A 9,751-nucleotide genomic window follows, 5' to 3' on the forward strand; every position below is an offset into this window, starting at 1 on the left:
AAACCAAAAATAATAATCAAATAAATAATCAAATAGCTCAATGATACAATTCACAAGTATTTGTTTTCGCCACCGAATCGCTAGATGGCGTTAATTATTGGGTTAAAGTTCATTACTAGATTCTAACAATCACTTATTACTTACTATTTACTTTGTTAATTTTATTTATTATTTACTGTTTACTTTTTTAATTTTATTAACTATAAAAGTGAAATTTTTAGTTTTAACTATAATTTATTTTAAAGTAATTTTCAATGTCAAATTTGTCGCACTCGCGTCTATGAAACTGGAGGGTTATTACCATTATAAACAATATTATTTTAATCATACATTGAAAATTCATACCACGATCTCGTTAAAGTAAGATTGTTTTTACAATATTACAATAAGCAGTTTTGTATTATGTCGGTCGAAATTTTTCATTCTCTTTTTGCAGGAAATTTAACTGTTAAGTAAAATATGACAATTTCAGTTGGTTTCATACAAGGGATAAGCGAAAAATAAATAAGGTTATATTTGTTCAACTGCGTATGACGGAACACAATCAAGACCGTGGTGCGAAAGAGATGACAATATGTTCGATGTCTCGTTTTCTCTTGGATAAGGAATATACAAATTACTCATTCTTTTACATCACTCGATAGGAATAAAACAAAACGGTTTAAGGAGATCGTGGTACGAAACAAAATAATGTTGGTGCAATATTGCAATAAAACTTTCCTGAACTACTTATGATGTTTTTTAAAAGATGGTGGTATGCCCCCTGCTCATACTAATTTTCAAAATACACAGCGAGCATTAACCTACGTGAGATTGAGCGGACGTCCTTAAATATCTATATAATTGGAAAATTAGCACCTTCAAGTTGAGCAACAAATAACTCTATTTTGCGTGTGGCAGAGGCGCCATAATACTTTTAGGTTGTCAAAACTATGTTGGAATTCAAAAAAATAACGACTGTATTTAACATTTAACATTTTATTACGAATTAATAATAATGTTAAAAATTAATTAATAATGTTAAAATTATTCATATTATTGAAAATTTATAATGAGGTACATTTTTAGGATTGTAATTTTATTAAATTAATAGATGAAGATTATATTATATTTAATTATGCATTTAATCTTTATTAAGTATAAAAGTATTTTATATTCTTTTTGTACGTTTTTTACTCGTATAAATTAGGATAGTAATGTAAATAATTAAATATTAATTGTACATATGTCTTTGAATAAATAAATTATAAAATTTTAAATATTATTGTAAACATTTAAATCCTTTTACATGGGCAAATTGAAAAATTCCTTTTGTATAAAAACAGATGTAAATTTGTCAATTTTATTTTATGGTTTTTTAAGCGAAACCGAGTAATTTATCAAAAAATATTGAAAATCATGTTAAACGTTAGAAATAAGTAGTAAAAAATATACAACAATACATGATTAACAATTGGTTGTTTATTTTTTATTGAAAAAATAAAACCTTAAAAACGGCGGAAACTTAGTTGCCAACCGATTATAAATTATCAATGTTTAAAATCAACCAATCCGCACTTGGCCTAGTCTCGTGCCCAGCAGTGAGTTGATAATGATGATGATGATTTTATCAAGTAAATATTTGATAAATTCTATTTACTTATACATTGTGACATGGTTTATTACAAAAGTGACACTTGGTCGTTATTTCTATACAAACGCCAATGTCAACTGCTTTTCTAACATAGTTGAGGTCATATGTATGTTGAGTTACGATGTTACTAAATAGAGTCCTAATTTCAAGTTATTGCGGAAGCTAGGTTTTACTACGTTTAACACGTTGTAACACACAGTGTGGGTTGATTCCCGGCTAGTCAAACATTGAAATGACGAATTAAATTTTAATTATCGGTCTGTGAATTTATTAGGGTTCCGTGCTCAATAAAAACAGAACCAAGACACCGCTATCTGTCCGTCTGTCACAGGGCTCTATCTCATAAGCCAAAATAGAAAGACATGTTAAGTTTTTATAGCAATAAATACTAAAAATAGAAAATATTTAAAAAAGGGGCATACAAGGAACCGGTATTTTTCGATTAATCTATTGAACCGTAACAGGTACAAAATTTAAATTTTGAAAACTTCTATGGCTGTTATGATAACGTATACTAAAAATGAAACCTTGATGCTACGGAACCCTCTGCGGGCGAGTTCGACTCGCACTTAACCATTTAAATACGAAACCCTAAAAAAGTTATCAACTCAAAAAAATAACACAAACAACTGAATTTAAAAATAACAATCCTACAAATCCCCCTTCCCCACATTTTAAACTACATCATCACCATCATCATCTATTAACTATCCCATTTCACTCTAACATCCTCTCGCATAATTTTCGTAACAAAATAAATTAGTTTGCAATATGTCTCAACAAATTTTAATTAATTGCAAATTCAGTTATTACGAATTACACAATTAGCGACCAAGTTATTTAATTAATGTGTTAACTTGGTCAAATTTAACTTGAATGGTAATGTTAAATGAGTCATTGTAATGTTTATGTCTTATTTTTTGGTATTTAGTTATATAAAGCCTAATTAAGAAACACGGCCTCTCGATCGAGGGGTCCGAGGCGCAAATCACGCACGCACCGACTTTACTAAGTTATGTGCGTATTAGAAATTAATCACTTGCTTAAAACGGTGAAGGAAAACATTGTGAAGAAACTTGCACACCTCAGAGATTTATATAAAACAATCTCAGAGGCCTGTGAAGTCTACCAATACGCACTTGTCCAGCGCGGTGGACTATGGCCTAATCCTTCTCATTCTGAGAGGAGACCCGTGTCCAGTAGTGCGAAAATAATGGGTTGATGACGTGACGAAACAAAAATGCATTTATTTAAAAAAAATCCTTAAAACTAGTAGTCGGGGTTTCCTGGTAAGTAGTCAGAGACACTTGTAATAGGACAGCCTCTCTCTTCCACAGTTGGGTATCTTAATTAGGATAGTGCGCGCCAAATTGTTAGTCCGCTCGGAAGTTGTTGCGAGCAGGTGTAGTCATACAATTTGCTATGGCGACGCGATTAATTTCTATATTCAGAGCGGACTAGCAGTTTTACGCGGACTATACATAAATATTGACACTAAATTAACAAACTTAGGATTATAGGTGTGACGGTGGTGCCGAATCGAACCACAAAGGTTTTGACCACTTTATCTATTTTAGAATTTTAGCGTAGGAGGCTACATATGCGGTTGATTGTCAACCTTTTAGGGAACTATGGTCAATGAGGTATATGAATATATTAGTCATATTTGGAAAATGAAGTTTAACAGATTTTTTCAATGTCGCATCTTTATCAAAATATAGTATATAAATATATTATTATTTTATAAACATTATCTAAGTAAGTTAAGTTAGTAACGTTTTGCTTATTTATTCCAATTTTTATCAAGGAAGAAAACATTTTATTTGTACAATTGCAACACAAATGACCTAACAGAAAGAGACAAAAATAACATAAAACAACAAATAATTTGCCAAGTACGAGTCGAACTCGCACATGGAGGCTTCCGTACCACCAAATGTTCATAATTTTTTACTTATTTTTATTCATTTTATTATTTTTTAACAATACTTAGTTATATGACACAACAATAGATGGCGTTGGGGTGATGATGAATGATACGTAAACAACGTATAATAAAATTAAAATAGCTTTATTAAAATATGTTTTATGGTTCTTATTTGTATTTATTATATTACCAGTCATAGTAGTAAACGGATTGTACAAATTTATATTACGGTTCCAGAGATATAGCCACAGCCTGTGACAGACGGACAGACAGCGAGGTCTTAGTAATAGGGTTCCGTTTTTACCCTTTGGGTACGGGACCCTAAAAATAACCTACAACGCAAGAAGGTCTATAAAAATATACATTAAATTATTACTATATGTGTTTTAATATGCGTAATTTTTCTATAAGAATTTTGGGATAAAAGGTTATGGCCTATCCCTCAATTCGTCACGAGATGGCGCCACATGTTTCTGAATCACGCTATCGAGGTTTTCTCAACATGTTGCATCAGTACATTAATGAGTTGATGACTAATATAGGCTTACTTGTTAAATAAGAAAAATATTTGGATCTCACAGATAACTGTCCCAAATTCTGCTCTAAGGGTCATTTATTAAGTATTAAGGGTCACGAGGGGGAGGGATTGGAAAAATAATAATATAATAAAAAAGAGGAAAAGAGTAAAAATTATTATTTAAAAAAAATAAGACAAACCCACTGAGTTTCTTACCGGATCTTCTCAGTCGAGGTCGCGTTCCGATCCCGTTGGTAGTAGTTTAAGAAATATTGTAACCGACAATTTGTAAGTGCCGCCGTTGGCCTATACAAAATAAATATATTTCAATTCATTTCATTTCTATAACTTTTGGGTCCAAATCCAATCTTAGGTTTTATTTTCCAAGTCTACATTTTATATTAGAAATCGCGCATCAAGCATACATACATTTTTGTATTTTTTTTTTAGTGTCAAATATGTACAACGGTTTCCCACAACCAATTATACTAATTGACACACACAAATTAACAAATATAATTTAAACAAATCGATATTCACATAAATAATAATAATAAATCTCAAATTAAAATAATTTAATAATTACAAAATTTAAAGAAAATCTTTGGAAATAAATAATAATCATGTATTCATTATTACTTGAATTGAAAATCTCATTTTTATTCAATAACTTGCGGATCTATTTAGAATTTTAGAATTCAGATGGACAATTCAATAACTTATAGTATTTAAAACATATTAGAACGTGTTTTATCCTTTCACGAGACCTTCTGTCAATGTTTGGGTAATATGTATTTGTTCAAGCACCTTTCAAATTTGTTTATATATTGTATTTTTTAGCGTGAGCCTCTATTTCTAGCTTCATTTTGTTTTATAATATAGGAGTAACAGACAAGCATGTAGTCCACTTGATGCGCTACTGCCGCCCATAGACATGTAATCAATCCCAGATAAGATTAGATTGCTATCTGAAGTTGGTAATAGCGTTGCTACCCCTGGACAAGCTGGAATGCGGAAACGTATGTCTCTTACCACACTTCAAACCAGAACACAGCAGCGCTACACTGCTGTTATAACAGACATAGGTGTGGCGGTGGTGCCGACGGAGTTGAACCACAAAAGGTACCTTTTCCTAGTGTAATATTATATTATTGTAATAGACGAATTATTTAAATTGAGGACAGACGTCACTTAAAACAATTTGTATGGATAATAATGGCAATAATAATTATGTAGATTATATCGTTTTTCGAAACAGGAAAAATGATCGTCTTGTAGCATGTTGGTCGAAAGTTTCAGTCTTTTAATAATACATATTATTAGAATTTTTGGCAAATCAATCAATGCTACTTGAAAAACTTTTAGATTAGTAAAGATTACTTACTCCTAACAAGAATATATCGCCTTTTGACAATTATCAATATCAATTATTTTCGTGTTTGAAAAATATTAAAAAAATGTAGTTTTTAGACCATTTACGAATGAAACGATATTTCTTCGCACTTTTTCTTCGTTTTCTTGTCTTAACTGCGCATGTTCCGCGTAAATTACACCATGACAGCCATTAAACGGCTGACAGAATTGACAGCTGTTTAAGCCATTTAATGGCTTCCTTCAATTACAAGGCGGTGAGATATCTATACTTATCTATGGAAAAACTAGTAATATTATCAAAACAAAAATTGGATTGTTAATTGTATAGTTAAACCACATTTGACACTTCACATTTGAAGAATTTGAGGTTTGTGGTTCGACTCCGGCAGCACCACCGCCATACCTATTTCTGTTATAACAGCAGTGTTAAGCGCTGCTGTGTTAAGCGCTGCTGTGTTAAGTGTGGTAAGAGACATACGTTTCCGAGGCATTCCAGCTTAGTCCTCAGAAGCGCATCTGTGGCCGATCTCAGGTACGAATATTTAATTCTATCTGGAGTCGATTACAGATGTCCACACGGCAGTAGCTCACCATCAGGTGGACTGCATGCTCGTCTGCTACTCTTATATTATAGAAAAGTATGTTTACAATCTACAAGTGTTTTAAATCTGAGTCAATAATTAAAAGTATCTCAAAGGTTATTTATATAGTCGTGGAAAGTAAAACATGTTTCAAGTTCACAGGTGATTACATAATAAACAGATAAAAATATTAATACATTTGGGAAAAAATAATAACTGGCCAAGTACGTATTGAACTCGCACATTCAGGGTTACATACAGGGTTAGTATTTACTAGCTGACCCGGCAAACGTTGTGTTCCCATATAAATAAAAAAAAACGATAAGGGTGAACAACCCTAATCACTTAGGGGTATGAAAAATAGATAGTAGTCGATTCTCAGACCTACTGATCTGAAAAATCGATAAAGTTTCGGAGGAGTACGGTAACTAACATTGTGACACGAGAATTTTATATATAAGATTATCATGACAGCAACTAGGTATATGTTAAAAGAATTTAAATTATTCTCAGGTACGCAGGTTTCTTCACGATGTTTTCCTTCACCGTTTAAGCCAGTGATAATTAATTTCTAATACGCACATAACTGGGATTTGAACCTCGGACCCCTCGATCAAAAGGTCAAGTTTCTTATCCACTAGGCTATGTAGCTTTTGAGAACTTCTTTATAAAATTGCAAGGTCAAAATCAAATCAAATCGAAAATATTTTATTCAAAATTTCTTTGCAGAACTTTTTTTGAATGTCAATATATCACTTCACACGGTATATAAATATTTAACGATGTTTTCCTTGACCGCTAAACAAGTAATTATTAATTTGTCAGAAAGTTGAGAACCGCATGTCTAAAAATATGAATCACGTAAAATATTATTTTTGGCAAAAAATTCAGGACTAGTTTTTAGGGTTCCGTACAAAGTAAAACGGAACCCTATTAAGCATCCGCTGTCTGTCCGTCTGTCACAGGGCTCTATCTCCTGAACCGTAATAGATAGACATTTGAAATTTTTACAGAGGATGCATAACGGTGGCCGCTATAACAACGAATACTAAAAATAAAATATCTTAAAAATTAATGGGGGTCGCAATACAAGAAACTGCTATTTTTCGGCGTTTTTCGATTAATCTATTGAACAGTAATAGGTAGACAGTTCAAATTTTCACAATACATTTACATCTATGGCTGCTATGATAACTAATACTCTAAAATTAATGGTGGGTAAATTTATGGGTGGTAGAACCCTTTGTAGCTCGACTCCGGCGGCACCACCGCCACACCTATTTCTGCCTAATAACAGCAGTGTGAGGCGCTGCTGTGTTCCGGTTTGAAGGGTGTGGTAAGGGAGACATACTTTTCCGAGGCGTTCCAGCTTAGTCCTCAGGGGTAGCGGCGCATCTGTGGCCGACCTCAAGTGGGAATATCTAATCCTATCTGGGGTTGATTACAGATGTCTATGGGCGGCAGTAGCCACTTACCATCGGGTGGACTGTATGCTCGTCTGCTACTATATATATATATTTATATATAATATAGGATAATATAGGATTTTATATATATATATATTGCTACAGAACCCTACATATGCGATTCGCACTTGACCAATACCTACCAAAATATTATTATTATAAGGGTATGCTTCTATTACAATACTTTTTAAATTATTTTATGATAACAGTTTATTTAATTGTTGGTGAGTTGCAATCTAGCGAAACTACATAAAAGAAAGAAGGATATTATATTGTTTAGAGAATAACATGTCATTGAATGGATTGTCAAAGAATGGAGTTGCTATTTAACCTTATATATAAAATTCTCGTGTCACAATGTTAGTTACCGTCCTCCGAAACGGCTTTACCGATTTTCACCAAATTTTATATGCATATTCAGTAGGTCTGAGAATCGGCTACTATCTATTTTTCATACCCCTAAGTGATAAGGGTTGTTCACCCTTATTTTTTTTTATTTATATGGTAATACAATATTTGCCGGGTCAGCTAGTCTTTTTTGTATAAAATAGTCTTTCAGGAATAATGAGTACATTATAACACGTAAAATAAAAAAAATACTTAATCATACCTTATCGATACACATTATTGTAGGTAAGCATAAAAACACTTAGCTAATTTGAATCTACCTGCATTTTTATATAAAAACGCTTCCACTATAAAAACATATAAATATTCAATAAAAATCTCACGCAATCTGTTGAAAGGCTTTGGAATGGCGGTTCGAGGTTCATATCCCAGAAAAATTGATTCAAAGTGAATTGCGTATTAGAAATTAATTATCACTTGCTTTAAGGAAGGAAAACATCGTAAAGAAACTTCACACCTGAGTTTAAAAAAAGTTTTCAAAGGTATGTTAAGTCTAACAATACGCACTTGGCCAGCGCGGTGGACTATGGCCTAATCCTTCTCATTCTGAGAGGAGACGTGCCCAGCAGTGGTAAAATAATGGTTTGACGACAAAAAAGCAAAGATACAAGTAATGTTTCTTTCTTTCTTTCTTCCTTAATTAAATCAAAAATGCTATTAAAAAAACTTACCAATAATCAAAAACTCAAATCACTTGCAAAACACTCACTTCACAATTAATCACTAGCCGTTTTCAAAATTAGAACATTTTTTTTTTATTTTCAAATTTTTTTGTTTTTTAAAATAGGGTCCGATGGCACCAATGTCACGTCCGAACTCCACTGAGCGCGTCGAATGAATGACATACCTATATAATTTCGCCCACATTGATGATAGTTTGCGCAAGCTTAAGCACTTGTTTGACTGCCCGCGATGAAAATAGAAAAGATGTTAAAGCGATCCAGCGTAACTTTTTTTATAGTAGAGTAGCAGACGAGCATGCAGTCCACCTGATGGTAAGCTACTGCCGCACATGGACACCTGTAATCAACCCCAGATAAGATATTCCTCGGCCACAGACGCGCCGCTACCCTAGAGGACTAAGCTGGAACGACTCGGATAAGTATGTCTCACTTACCACACTCTTCAAACCGGAAGTCAGCAGCGCTTAACACTGATGTTATGAGGCAGAAATAGGTGTGGCGGTAGTGCCGCCGGAGCCGAACCAAGCACATATAAAGCACATATTTTGGATTGGGGGGGTATGGGGGGTGTATGTTTGGCCAATTGATCCGGCAGGAAAACTATCAACTATTAGTTACCAATTACCAATAATCAATCTTAACCAATTTACAATTTGCATGTTAGAAACTTGTCAATTTTAGCGTATGTTAATTATCAATTTGTTCTATGACATATTGCATTGTTTTCATTATTAATTTAACCGTTAAAATAAGCAATAACACATCTTATGTGTAAATTGTGCACGCCTATAATTGGCTTTCATGCATACATAAATGGCATACTTTTTTCCGAGGCGTTTCAGCTTAGTCCTCAGGAGAAGCGGCGCATCTATGGCCGACCTCAGGTAGGAATGCCTAATCCTATCTGGGGTTGATTACAGATGTCCATACGGCAGTAGCCACTTACTCTCAGGTGAACTGCACTACTTCCATATTATAAAAAGAAAACATGTAATAATTACCGTCCTTAGCGAGTGTGTACTCTCGCTGTGTGCGACACATAGCTTAATGATCTCGCAATCAATTCAGAGAAGCTCCAATTGTTTCCATTTCCGTTATAAATGTCCGGGATTTTTTGCTGATCTGTGCTAACTCTGGAAAATGTCGACATAACCTTGGATTG

The 9,751-nt window shown here is 33.3% G+C and overlaps 1 protein-coding gene across 1 annotated transcript in view; it reads right to left on the reverse strand.

The window, feature by feature from the left end:
• Positions 1-8,730, reverse strand: part of LOC140756898 (putative fatty acyl-CoA reductase CG5065) — a 45,497-nt gene extending 36,767 nt beyond the window's left edge. Inside the window, exon 1 of the mRNA XM_073092436.1 lies at positions 8,578-8,730. The gene's annotated coding sequence lies outside the window, so the exon portion shown is untranslated. The remainder of the gene's footprint in view (positions 1-8,577) is intronic.
• Positions 8,731-9,751: the final 1,021 nt, after the last annotated feature.

This window comes from Epargyreus clarus, unplaced genomic scaffold (genome assembly GCF_041222505.1).
Source record: "Epargyreus clarus isolate Ecla_fem2 unplaced genomic scaffold, WU_Ecla_fem_2.2 ptg000036l, whole genome shotgun sequence".
NCBI lineage: Eukaryota > Metazoa > Arthropoda > Insecta > Lepidoptera > Hesperiidae > Epargyreus > Epargyreus clarus.